Source organism: Lacerta agilis, chromosome 3, assembly GCF_009819535.1.
Source record: "Lacerta agilis isolate rLacAgi1 chromosome 3, rLacAgi1.pri, whole genome shotgun sequence".
Classification (NCBI taxonomy): Eukaryota; Metazoa; Chordata; class Lepidosauria; order Squamata; family Lacertidae; genus Lacerta; species Lacerta agilis.
Genome location: NC_046314.1, coordinates 66,337,139 through 66,351,915, shown reverse-complemented (window position 1 = coordinate 66,351,915; position 14,777 = coordinate 66,337,139). Strand labels below are relative to the sequence as shown.

At 42.6% G+C, this 14,777-nt stretch overlaps 1 protein-coding gene across 3 annotated transcripts in view; it reads right to left on the bottom strand.

Moving 5' to 3' along the window:
- Positions 1-14,777, bottom strand: part of TULP4 (TUB like protein 4) — a 93,765-nt gene that overhangs the window by 77,222 nt on the left and 1,766 nt on the right. The window lies entirely within an intron of this gene.

Sequence of the window (14,777 nt, the reverse complement as noted above, 5' to 3'; positions counted from 1 at the left end):
CAATCTGACAAGTTCAGCTGAAAATGGAATGTAATAGGAATGTGTAGGCATTGAACCTGGGCTTTGTGGCCCAATATGCTGTCACTGTGGAGCGTGGAGGAACAAGTGCCCTCTTCAAGTAATCAATCATTTTATTTGTATGCCACCTGTCCAAAGTTAAAACCATGCTCAAGGCAGCTTACAACTTATAAAAATTTACATAGCTACAAACATACCAAAAGTAGTCCTAAACAATAAACAAAACATTGGAAAGCAGACAACCAAATTTAACAATTTCTACATAAATTGTAATATCCAAAATAAAAATACAAAAAATTAACAGCAACAGCCCCCTCTAAACAGTACCCCAGCCCAAGATTCTGTTCAGCAGCCTCTGCTTTTGTAGCTGGAGTCAGTCAGGGCCCCACCCTCCCAGGTCAGGTCCTGCACGGCAGGGATAAGGTCTTTCAGGACTCAGTCAAGGTAATAAACAGGCAACAGAAGACTGGGACAACCTGGTTAGAGGCAACCCTGCTAGGACTGGCATCACCCAGTATAAATGCTGGGGGAGATAAGCTAGAGGCTGTCCTGCTGTTCCTAAAGCTCTTCTTCTTCTGCTGTTCCTGCCTGTTCAAAGATTGCTCTTAAAAACCCATCACTACTAAAACCTTCAGCTTCTCTGCTTTCCCGACTCTCCTCCCTTTTGGCGTTTCTAGGCTTTCGCCCTTGTATTCCCTTATTGTCTAATTGTTCTCTCTTCGCTTTTGGGTCTTAATTCAGTTTCTGTTCTTCCCTTGACACTACTATACTGGGAGTAACTGGCTTTCCAATTCCAACTTTGCCATTAGACTTGCTCAGTGAGCAGCAGCTCAAGTACATGTGAGCGAACTCTACCCTCAAACTTGTAACATCTTGCTTTGCCCTCCTCTAATTTTAGGCAAGTCCTTTTTAAAAAGAATTTATATGTTGATTTGTAAGTTTGTTTTAAAAGAGGGTTTTGCTCTAGATTTGGGGGTATAAACACTAAATAGAATTTTGCCAACATTTGGCACTTTCCAAGAATGGTAGTTTTCTGCATTACATTCTACCAATAAACATACTAGGATTTGGCACACAGTATTAGACGGAAGGTAAACGGTGTTTCTGTGTGCTGCTCTGGTTCGCCAGAAGCGGCTTTGTCATGCTGGCCACATGACCCGGAAGCTGTATGCTGGCTCCCTCGGCCAGTAACGAGAGATGAGCACTGCAACCCCAGAGTCGGACACGACTGGAACTAATGGTCAGGGGTCCCTTTACCTTTTATTGTGTTAGAGCACTGACAAATACCTGCTTTTCTTGCAAAAGATAAAAAAGGTAAAGGACCCCTCATGGTTAAGTCCAATCACGAACGACTCTGGGGTTGCGGCACTCATCTCGCTTTACTGGCCGAGGGAGCCGCCGTTTGTCCGCAGATAGCTTCCGGGTCATGTGGCCAGCATGACTAAGCCACTTCTGGTGAAACCAGAGCAGTGCACGGAAATGCAGTTTACCTTCACGCTGGAGTGGTACCAATTTATCTACTTGCACTTTGACGTGCTTTCGAACTGCTAGGTTGACAGGCAATGGGAGCTCACCTCGTTGCAGGGATTCAAACTGCCAAACTGCCTACCTTCCGAGTGGCAAGCCCTAGGCTCAGTGGTTTAGACCACAGCACCACCCACGTCCCTTTTTGCACAAGATATGATATCTCATTAAAGAGGTATCAACTTTTAATTAGTCTGAATAGAATTCTCCTGGCATTGCATCTTTGTGGTCACTGCCCTATCTTTCCTCTATTGGAAAATTCTCCCTTTGTTTTTAATGAAATTCTAATCTGCATAAGTGAGAGCAACCTTTTTTACTACAGCACACAGGGAATGTGCTGTAACCACAGAGATGTGGTTAGCTCTCTGTTTTGAAAGCTTTAGATCGGCTTTTAAGAGCTTTTCATTCTCCAAGCATTTAATAGTTCATTTCTCACATAATGCTAAGCCAAACCAAGACATCAGTGTGAGTATGGAAGACATGCAGGCTCCTCAAGAGAAGATCAGGGACACTTTGTTCCTCCTTTGGTCTTGCTAACTAAACCATGGTTTGCACTAGCCTGTCCCTGACAAACCACAAGATGTAAACCAGAAAGTTAGAGCTCATACAAACCATGAGTCTGGGTTCAGACAGCACGCTAAGCCAAACCATAGGTTAACTCACAGCAGCACGACTGGAGGAAGAGCAAAGCAGCCACAATCTCCTCCCCAGAAACCTGCACTCTCACACATTCATGCTAAGCCGGGTTAATGCAGATTAGAGTTTTTGCATCCCTGCTTTTATGTGGAATTGTTTTCATACAATCAAAGAGCTGAGTGTAACCTTGGATGTCATTTGGACCAACCTCTGCTTGGCACAGGATCTGCTGTGCAGGATGCAACTACAGCATCTCTGACCGATTTGGCCTCAGCCTGAATACCTCCAGCGACAGAAAACACACTATACCTCTTTTGGTAGGTAGACTGTTCCACTGCCAAACAACTCTCATCATTTTAACCTGCTCTTGGTTTTATAATACAATATTGACCTCAGATATTTTGGGTTTGTTATATTTATTAGGTTATATATATTTTGATTTATTTATAATGAAGAGCAAGGCAGCATTGTTAAAGTCTACCAGTTGTGAGCACTGATCTAGAAGTGCTACTTGTTCTGGATTAAATAATACAGAGTACAAGGGTATGCGGCAGATGAGATAAAGGAAACAGTGTGCAGTATCAGGAGCTCAGCCACTAAATGGTTTTACCATCCCATCGCTATTCAATGGCCTGCAAGAGGGAGCAGAGGTTTCTTCTTCCTTTCTTTCCTTGTATGCAGAACAGACACCACACTTTGGGAGCTATTATTTTGATTGCAATATGAATGAGTCCAAGCTTTAGATGCCCTTGACATATAATTGAAATCCTAGCCCAAACAACACAGGCACAGTAAGCAGCAGCTGCCTTGTTCTAAGTGAAACCACTTGACGCAAGTACATTTTTCACACATCACAAGCGAAAGCAAATTGTATCCCTGTGCTCGTGCTTTGTTCAGGTTCAGGAAGAGCAACTCACCTGGTCAGCTATTTTGACTAATAAGCACCTACTGGCAACCAAACAGGGAGGTTTATGTAAATTGAAAGAGTTGGTAAGAACATAAGAAAAGCCTGCTGGATCTGGTCAATGGCTCATCTAGTTCAGCACCCTGTTCTCATAGCGGCCAACCAGATGCATGTGGGAAACCGGTAAGCAGGATTTGAGCACATGAACACTCTCCCCTCCTGTGGTTTCTAGTAACTGGCATTCAGAAGCATTGCTGGAGGCAGAGGACAGCCATCAAGGCTAGGAACCATTGATAGCCCTCTCCATCATGAATTTGTATAATCCCCTTTTAAATCCATCTAGTCAATGTGCCACAAATGACTTAATAAATGTGGGCATGTGGGATGGTAAAATGATGTTTATGGACTAACAGGCAAGGCGCTTTCTTTTGCATCTTTGTCCGAGAATGTTGGCTTAAGACTATGTCTTTCAGTCCAACGTAGTTCAGTGCTTCCCATCAAAAGAAAAGCAATTCATGTACTAAGCATCTTTTTATAAGTCAACAACCCTGTCTAAGCTCATACCAAGCTGACCCACAGAACAACAGTGGCCTGATATACCTCTGGAGAGGTGTTGTACTATGTACTCACTGATTCTGAGAATCTAATGAAATACCAAAAGGGATAGAATGCATTTGTAATTGCTCCACAGAGAAATACATTTGAATGTAGTTGTACTAGTTTATTTTAGAGTTCTTTTTTTTAAAGTAATGTTAACTACAGAGAGAAAAGGCTTGGCACAATGGATATCCTTTAAAAAGTGGGGGGGGGGATTTAGGCTTGGGGGTTCTATCTTCTTTATTTCTTGCTTGCTTGCTTTTCTTTCATTTAGCATACCACCTTTTATCTGTAGATCTCAGGGCAGTTCACAACCTATTTTATTAAAACTAAAAGCCCACCAGCCTGAGCCAGGTGAACAAAATATTGGCTGGGAAAGGCAACACACTCTCAGAATGAAGGAACAGGGTGCCTAGATTTTTTTTTTCATTAACAAGACTGAGCTCACAATCCTGGTTTCCTCCTCCCAATATTTCTTCATCTCAGCAGCCTAATTTAGAAGAGAGGGAAGCCTTTTGGTTGTTGCTATTGTCAAGAATCAGAACCCTTCAAATTGCTTCCAATCACCCAGAGATCTACCAAAAGCACTTCTGCCCACACCCACTGAAAACGACACTTGGCACCAATACTACAATGATTCCCTCCCAAGTCTTCTAGAAACAATAGCTAAAGCTGTCAGAAAAGGTATGGCCATACACTAAGTGGAAGAATAGAAACATTCCCACCCCACCCCCACCCTCCCCCTCTTTTCTTCCCAAACATATACTGCATGCAACACTAATGTCTCACAACAAATGAAACTGTGGAACCTGCACACTCACACTGTAGAAAAAGCAACTTGAAAAAGAGATAATGCACATATTTTTGTAAACTAAGAAATCTTTAATAAAAAAATTAAAAAACGAAAAGTTATGGCGACCTCCCTTCTATAAGATGGGTTCTGAGTGGGACTGGCCTGCAGCAGCAGGGGTCAGAAGCAGAAGCTGCACAGTAAGTGCTCTCAAAACAAACTTGCTCCCAAATAACCCCAATGCAGTCGTACCTTGGTTTTCAATGCAGTCATATAGCTTAGTTCTTGAATGTTTTGGCTCCCGGACACCACAAACCCAGAAGTGACTGTTCCGGTTTGCGAACTATTTTTGGAAGCCAAACGTCCAACAGGGCTTCTGTGGCTTCTGATTGGCTGCAGGAGCTTCCTGCATCCAATCAGAAGCCGTGCTTCGGTTTTCGAACGTTTTGGAAGTCGAAAGGACTTCCGGAACGGATTCCATTCAACTTCCAAGGTACCCCTGTATAGGCAATATATTTTACTTTTCTTTATTTATTGTTACATTGAGACCCCACCTTTCCTCCAAGAAGCTCAAGATGGCATACATGGTTCTCCGTCCTCTCCGCCTCACAACAACCCTGGGAGTTAGGCTGGACTGAAAGACTGGGACAACGTCACCCAGTGAGCTTAATGGCTGAGTGAGGATTTGAATGCTGCTCTCCCAGTTCTCTAACCACTACAGCTCTCTCACTGCACCTCTCAAGGGGAGATGTGTTTAAAAAAAAAAAAAAAAACATGGCTGGCTGCCCATCTGTTCACCCTGTCTGAATTAGAAAATATAAAAAGTGAAATGTGTATTTGCAGCCTTCCCAACGTGGAAGACAGAGCTCAGGTGTGTGTGAGCATGCACAGCACTCAGGATCAACATTTCCCTTTCTTTGCCCGTGCAGTTTGTGTGTGTGAACCCCGGAGAGCCGCAAGCCGTTTATTCCCCTGAGACCTTGCTCCATCACTACCAGAAGCAGAGAGTCTGAATCACAGTTATATTCTCTAGCAATCGACAAGAAGTCTCCTTGCGAGGAGAGCTAGAATCATTGGCTCCTGGGAAAAGGGCTCATGTCAAGCAATTGCTCAACCTAGAAAACACACGGCAAATGTCAAAACACATCATCCTTCGCCTTTCCACCCCCACAAAACAAAAGCATAATCATTCATCTGAACACACATACCAGAAAAACCCACACGCAATTCATTACGGGGTCACCAGCAATTCAGGACTCTCACAGTGGGACACCCACTATTGTTTGTTTGTATATATATAGCTCAAAATTCAATGATAAACTGGTGCCAATGAGATATTTTAACAGGAGGGCCAGGGAGTGGATTCCAGTGAAATATGGTTCAATTTTAATAAAGACTCTTAAAATAGCTTTGCAGTTTTGAAGCTGGCGGCTCGTCCTCCTACACAACACATTATCCAAAGGGGTTGCCCATTATTAACTCCAGCTGACTGGAGTACTAACATAATCAAATGCCAACAGTGCCCTTCAGCTCTCTATATTGGACAAACAGACCAAACCCTATGCCAAAGGATAAATGGACATAAATCTGATATCAGGAATCACAAGACAGAGAAACCAGTAGGAGAACACTTCAGTCTCCCATGACATTCTATACAAGATCTCAAAGTAGCTGTCTTACTACAAAGGAATTTCAGAAATAGACTGGAAAGAGAAGTTGCTGAATTGCAACTAATTACCAAACTTAAAACCATGGAGAGACCTGGTCTGAACAAAGACATTGGATTCTTATCTCATTATACATGACAAAGCTATCTTTAGCCATCCCACCTCTTGCTTTTTCCTGTAAGACCAACTGCAGTCGTTAACAGTCGTCAACAGGTTTTCCACACCTATCAGCCAATCACCCATTCCCACCTCCCTTCTGAGTAATACCCCTCCCCACTCTCTCACTATATACAAGGGTCTGGTGACTTCTGTTTCAGTATATCTGAAGAAGTGTGCATGCACACGAAAGCTCATACCAAGAACAAACTTAGTTGGTCTCTAAGGTGCTACTGGAAGGAATTTTTTTATTTTGTTTTGACTATGGCAGACCAACACGGCTACCTATCTGTATCTTAATTGCATGTCCTTCTTGTCAACACTGCAGCAGGAGCTGGGTTATTTGAGGGTAAGGCGATTCCACATAGGGCTGGGAATGTCCCCAGACAGCTCCTGCCAGTCAGTGTAAACCAGGGGTAGCCAATGGGATGCCCTCCAGACACTGTTGGAGTACAATTCCCATCAGCCCCAGCCAGCATAATCAATGGTGAAGGATGATGGGAGTTGTAGTCCAACAACATCTGAAGGGCACCAGGTTGGCTGTCCCTGGTGTAGGCAATGCTAGGTTAGATAGACCAATGGGTCCGACTCAGTATAAGGCAGCTTCTTATGTCCCTACATAGCTCAGTTGGTTAGAGCCTGGTGCTGATAACACCAAGGTCACAGATTCAATCCCTGTATGAGACAGCTGTATATTCCTGCATTGCAGGGGGTTGGACTAGACACTAGGTGATCCTCAGGATCCCTTCCAGCTCTACAATTCTATCAATCTACATTGCTTCATGCAGCTTTTTCTGTTATTTCAGTATTGGACTGATGCAGAAAGGTGGAAGCCCATCACAACTAGTGGCCCAGCGAGAAATACATGTGGAAATATGGCACAGAAATGGAAACAAGAAGAATTACCGATGATAGAAGAGTGGCAGACGAAGTTAATGGACTATGCAGAATTGGACAAGGTGACAGGGAGAATTCGAAACCGATGGGACCAGAGGTTCTTGGAAGATTGGAAGAAATTTGAGAACTATTTGAAAAACAATTGTCAACAACAAATTATACTAGTAGGTTTGCAATAAGTTTTGTAAGGAGGACTATATGAAATATTACAGAGAAAAATTAGGAAAATAATTGGTTATAGATTATTAAAAGTAATAGAGAAATTATGAAAATACAAGATTAAGTTATGAAGACTGGAAATCTTTAGATGTGGTCGATGGAAGTCCAAAAATATTGTATAAGATATAAAGGAATGCTAAATGATGTTTGGAAAATATATGCAAAAATTTAATATATATACATAGAGGGGGGGAATACATGTGGAAATAGGTAAGGAATACCCAACTGTTTTCCAGTGACTGGCTTGCTGCCAGTCCTCATATTCCCCCCCCCCTCATATCAAATAATTGAATGACTACTGCAAACTTTAATTGGTTTAATCAGTGGATTAATCAGCTAAAGCTTTAAGATCAATTTTAATCAGTGAGAGCAACCTTTAATTGCTAGGGCTGAGAGTTAAGGACACACTTTTTGAGGCTATTTTGATTCTGGTGTGTTACTGTAATATAGGAAATGAAACAAATATTAAAAGACAGTCTTTCCTTCAAATTGTGATCAGTAGATTTTGTTTATTAAACAGTAAGTTGTTTCACAGTTACTTTAGTATCTCAAAAAGAGATTATTTGATATGTTCTAGAGGTGTAGCTCCATCAATTTGTTGCAGCAAAGACTAACACACTGCTTGTGGACAGAAGTATACTTTGTGAGATGCACAGACTGAGATCCTTGGCTGATGTATTTTATTTTAAAAAAAAAAAACCACAGAAGCCAGTATGGTATAGTGCAGGAGTGGGGAGCCTCTGGCTTGTGGGCCAATTCTGGCCCACTAGGAGGTCCAAGTTGGCCTGAAAAGCCATTCCCCACCCCAATCATGACCTCATGCAGGGGCAGGGTTCAGTCCTGCTGGGTGCTGCTTCACCACTGTGTTCTTTGCAGGGAACATGCTGCTGAAGCAGGGTCCACTCCCCACGTGCACGTCATCATGATGCCAGATGACTGGCAGGTGGGTAGCCCCACCCACCCATCAAAGTTGACCTGTGGGGGTGGAGGGAGATAAACATATGGCCCACAGGGCCAAAAAGGTTCCCATCACAGTACAGCGGTTGGACTCATACTGCAGAGAGCCTGGTTCAAACTCCTACCTACTCAGCAACAGAGGGCACTGGGTGACCTTGGGCCTATCACTACCTCTCATTCTAACCTACTACAAAAGGTTGTTGTGAGGGGAAAGGAAGAGCTATATAGGCTGCCTTGACTTCTTGTAAGGAAAATGTTAGTAAGGGGTAAAGACAGAGGCATCAGGCAGGGAGAACATTTCATGAAGCAAGATTATAGGGCCCAACCCAACTGATAAGTGAAAGGCGTGATCTTTTTGAGAGGGCAGCTGCTGGCCCCATCAGCCCCCCCCCCCAACTGCCAATGTGCAAGGCGGCGACAGACCAGGCTGGGCATACACATTCAGCCCGCATGAGAAAAGGTCCCACAAGCATACAGCTGTGCATACGGAGAGCACCTCCACATGGGGGGGGAGTGTCCTCTGGGCTAATCAGAATCCGCCCCCCCATGTGGAATTCTACATGCATACATTGCTACATGTGTGCATATATCCATGTATGCTGAATGTGCATATGGCCAGAAGGAGCATAGCTCTGGGGTACGTAACTGGTAGGAGGCAAAGCCAGTCCATGCTGCCCTATGGACGCCTCACACTTTCTTCAGCTGCATGTGGGGATATATTTGAACCCCCTCCCTGAAACAGAAGATCAAATCAGAGCAAGCACCCTATTCCTAATTGGTAATGAATGGGCAATGCAACACAAATAGTGTACACTGACACCTAAAAAGGTGTTCGCAGTAAGTTAGTCTCATGGGTAATGGCTAAGTATGATCATTTGCAGATTTTACAATAATTCCAGTTTCATGCTAGAGAATCTCTTTGAAACTTTCTTTTTCAGGTATGGTAGCTTTCAAGTCTGCTCGAGAATGCCCAAGGGGACTGAAACATTTCCCCACTATTATCAAAGTGTTGGCATCTTTAATGACTGGTTTGTTTAACTTATTCTCTTTGCACTGAGGCAGTCTGGCTTGTCCCCTTGAAACGGCAAACGGGCAAATTGATGAGCAAGACTAATTATTTATTGATTATTTGTATTTATTAAAACACCTCTTAAAATTATTTCTGTGTAATGCGGGGGTACCACAGAGGCAGGAAAAGTCAAGCTCTCAAAATGCTATAATTTTATTATTTTTTAAGCCTGAGAGATCAACATTGGCCTTGAAGCAAAAGGAAAATATGGGTGCCAGGCAAGCTTCCCTAAAGAGGTAATTTTATAGAACAGGTTGGGAAACATCTGGCTATCCAGATGTTGCTGAGCTACAACTCCCATCATACCTGGCCATTCTTACTGCAGCTGATTAGAGTTGTAGTTCAGCAACATCTGGAGGGCAAACTGTTCCCCACTCCTGCCATATATGCCTTCAGTTTAGAAAATGTGGTATGGCTTATGTTGTTGGCTCCTGTGCTTATGCCATAATACATTTGTTAGCCTTTAAGATAGTACCAAACTATTTTGACTTTGAGATATTAAGTTTTGCATAAAATATATATTTATTACATCAAATTAATGATTGATCTGTTTATAAAGGATAATATTCATCAAATAAAAGCTATTTGATCAAAAGCTCTGTTTAATATGACTAAGTCTATGGGTGCCATATATGTTATGTGCCACGGCATTCTCATTTTACTTTTAAATGAAGTTTCTAACACTCAGGGCTATCGATAAAAGCTGAAGAGATAAACTGAAATGTAACAAGACCAGACACCCATTCTTAGGATGCTGAATTGCCATAACACAGAGGACAGCTTGCTCAAATGTGGCTACAAAACAGTGCTCTAGGAGAAGTAAACCCAACCTGCATGTGCAGCTTTCCTAACTTAGGATCGCTATATGTGACATTATCAAATACTGCAATTCCTAGTATTGACTCTCCCCACCCCTTCAGTCCTCTGTGAACATGGCCCTTAAGAACAGTCACAGAAGAACAGCTCTCTGTCCTGTTCATAAGCGAGATTAGGCGAGGAACCAATATTGTGGAATGCCCTCTCAGTGAAGACCTGCTGGGCTCCCTCTCTGCCTGTCTTTCGGTGGTTAGGAAGTGCTTTTTAAACGTTCAACCTAATTCTTAATGCATGATCTGCTATTCAAAGAGTTTTAAACCTGCTATACGCTAGAGATTTAAGTTTTTAATAACTGCTCTCTTCCGAATGTTTTCAACTGTTGTCATTTTTACGGCTTACAGAGAATTTAGTGTTTTAATTTTGTTTATTCTTGCCTTGATGTATTTTTATCCTTTTTACTGTAAGCCACTTTAATTGTTCCTACAGAAAAACAGAATGTAAATAATAAACAAAAACTAAACTAAACTAAACTGAAAGGCTTTGTGCAGTGCTTTTATTCCACACTGGACTAAAGGCCTTATTGGAACAGCACTGAAATTTTGAAACTTCTCGGGTTGGTGCCATACCAAAGGTCAGAACTGTGGGCTGGCGTAGCAGTCACTGTATCTCAGCTTTGTTGGCATAGCAAGCTATTTGGATTGGGCCATTAGAAACCAAAAAAGGAAATGAAAAGACCATTTTCAGGGCATTAGCTTCTCATCGGAAAAGTCTACTCAGAAGAAGCAAGTCACACTGAGTTCACTGAGCTTATTTCCAGGTTGAACTGGAGCCCACAGGTGGTATTCAAGTAAGTAGTTCTGTCAGCGCAAGGATTTATATTTGTGCCACAGAACCTCCACTGGGGAGAGTCCTGAGGGCCAGAGAGAGACACCTGGGGGCTACATTTGGTCCACAACCTTAGGTTTCCCACCTCAGTCTGCACTGCCTGGCCACAGTCTTTAGGGTTACAGACAAGGGTCTTTCCCAGTCCTGCCAGGTGATGCCAGGGGTTGAACCTCAGACCTTCTGTACACAAAGATGCTCTACTACTGAGCTGCAGCTCTTCCCCACCAGGGCAGTGTGATCAAACCACTTACCAGTAGTCCCAAAGATGCAAAAGCAGGAGCAATCCATGGCACCTCCAAGAACCTATACACTGCTAATCAATGTATACAGTACTGAATGAGAAAGGCAGTGGTTTGACTCAGTATAACATAGGTTTGTATGTAAGAGATAAATTAAAGTACTGGTGAGGCACACAACACTGCCCTCTTATAGGACTTTACATCCTTTAAATCATTAAACCAGTCTCCCCTGCTCTTGCGTCCTCCAGCTGTTTTGGACTACAGCTCTCATTTGTCAACATGGCCAATGCCTAGTGATGACTGATGCCAAGGTTCAAAGTATCTGGAGGGTACCAGGTTGAGGAAAGATGGTGTAAGTTAAGGAAACTATCTAAATTACAGAGCTCTCTCCACATCCCATAAATATTCTCCATTTCATTTTTAAAGCTGCTCAACATACAAGGCTATGTAGAATCACATATAAGAAAGTTAATAGTAACTATTACTCACTCTTCTAGATGTTTGACAGTTGCCTTCCACAAAAGTTGATTCGTACATACCAATTATTTTCTGAATCACTCAATTGAAAATTGCTCTACGCAGCATTTATGAAGTGGAGGTTGCCCATCATAAAGGTGACACAGAATAAGTTAAGTTGTAATTATTATTATTTTTTACTGGACCCATCAATTCTGATATTTTGCAAGATTTCAACCCTTTTCCTGAATAGCAAAACAGATTCATGGCAAAACGGGGGCGGGGGAGGGGAGATTTTATTACCTAGCCAACTGGTTAGGCTGCCCTGTGAGCAGATTATGGTGTTGGCCACATGAAGTTCACTTCAATTTGCATCGCTGTGAGCTTGCTCTACATTTGCAACAAGTCACTAGTTTAATATGGCAAGCCCAGAAGGATGTGCTGCCACTGGGGGTATTTAACAGCTTCCATGGAACTGCTTGCTAACACGTACTGGCCCTTCATTCGGCAAGTCAGAGGTTGCTATGCCTTGCTTGAAGAAAACGAACAGGAATCAGCTCTCGATGAGCTCTTCACAAACAATGCAAGGGGCCACAGCATGGTGGTAGGACACCTGCTTTGCATGAAAAAGGTCTCAGGTTAAACCCCAAGCTTCTCAGATAAGGCAGGGAGAGAGACCCGTGTCTGAAGCAGCTGCTGCTAGTCAATGCAGTGTATACAGTACAGTCATACCCTGGAAGTCAAACAAAATCCGTTCTGGAAGTTCGTTTGACTTCCGCAACATTCGGAAACCAAGGCACGGCTTCTGATTGGTTTCTAATTGCGCCGGAAACAATAACAGAAGCTTCCAAAAAAAGTTCGAAAACCAGAACACTCACATCCAGTTTTCAATCGTTTGGGACCCGGACCGTTCGATTCCCAAGGTGTTCCGGAGCCAAGGTACGACTGTACTGAGCTAGATGAACCAATGCTATGACTCATTATAAGTCAGGCTCCTTTGGTCCTAACATAGCAACTTTTGAACTAGGCATTTCCCTATTTCTGCTGCAATAGAGCAGGGGGAGCCAACATGGTGCCCTCCAGCTGTTCTTGGAATACAATTCCCATCAGCCCCAGACAGAGGTGATGAGAGTTGTAGTCCAATCACAGCTGTAGGGCAATACAAGAGGAATTCATGTGAGAAGAATATTAATTGGAATGCCAGATCACACTGACTATTGCCTCACCCTTGTACTATGGTACTAGCTTGCAGATGCACCATATGTAATATGAAATTCAGTCTCGTGAGACTCTGGCAACCATGCATAGAACTGTCATGTGACAAAGACCCATGAGAGCAAGAACAGCTGTTGATGCCTAACTGCTATAACTGTCGTTCTAAGATGTAACTGCCATTCTAGTCTGTAACTGTCTTTCAGTGCTGTGTGAGTTACTTACCTTAACTGTGGTGACTAGTTTCAGAGTGTATGCCTGTATAGAGAAGAGCCTGTATTCTATATGTGATCTATTTTTAAGAAGAAGTTTAGTTTAAGCTTAATAAAAGTTTTTATTTGTTTCAATGAAAACTCTGCTTAAATAATTCCTGCTACATGTCAAGAACTGCCCACTCCATATAGGGTAAGGGGGAAGAAAGGTGAGGAGAACTATGGCTGTCACAGGCAGGCAAAATAAAATAAAATAAAAATACACTGGATACAATCATAGCATGCCATGGACCTAAACCAGGAACACTGTGTTGTGAGGTTGGGACACAGCCTACAGAACTACTAAGGACTGTGTGTGTTTAGGCCTCAGATACCTCTTCTCGTGTGGGAGAACAGAGGTGTGCAACATCAGCTTCTCCAGTTGGTAGACAGAACAATACCTCTGCACTGGCCATATCTGCTTCTAGAAGCCTTGCTTTCTGCCTTTGCCTACTCAGAAGGGTAGTACGTTCTGCCTGCTACACGTCCAAGTTTCACTTTCCCCAATTCCACCCACTAATATCAGGGTACTGACCTGGAAAACATGCCCTCTGGGTCTAGATTGCAATATTGCCACCCACAACCCACCTTGTCCCAACAGCACATTAACTGTCTTCTACCTAATCCTTTACAGCGGAGAAGTTCTCTGTCCCATGTTGTTGTGGCTACACGGTCACCCTCTTATGATTTTACTTAGGACATTATACTTAGGGCGCAATGCAGTAAATATTCCCGCAATTCCCTCTTTCTCTATTTTTCTAGATTGGGGTTTTCCAAAGTTGGGTCTCCAGTTGTTGTTGGACTACAACTCCCATCATCCCTAGCTAGCAGGACCAGTGTTCAGGGGTGATGGGAACTGTAGTCCAAAAATAGCTGGAGACCCAACTTTGATCTACATCAATAATAATACAGTCATTATTATTACTACTATAATACCAATATATTTAAATAGCACATTTTCTAGCTCAGTGAACAACAGTATTATTAGAACACAGAGAACACTCTGAGCCTGAAATGTAGCTCAGTTGTCTGCTAAGTTGATAGCAGAGGTGAGATGTGAACTGGGACTGTCCTAGCCCACAGCTGATTCTTAATCAATATGCTATTCTAGTTCTCACCTGGGGTTAATGCAAAACTATGATGAATAAACCTAATCTTATTTTTTAAATTATTTTTATTTAAATAAAAGATCAATGTAAATGAAATATTAGTAAAACTAGAAAAACTCTAGGAACCTCATCAGAAGAATCGTGAACATGAAATAATTTTCAGAGCTTGCAACCAAATGGTAGGGCTACTTTTCTTATTTTGATGCCATCCATTTAAATCTGATTAAGTGGAAGGGATGGGGGAGCATGAGGAGCTTTTAGTTCAGCATCTTCCGCTTCACAAACTTGTCTTGCAAAGGCTGGCATTTAAAACTAATTTTGCCAGTGTCTGGTTTTTGATGTTGCAAACCCTATCAGAATACAAACACCAAAGCC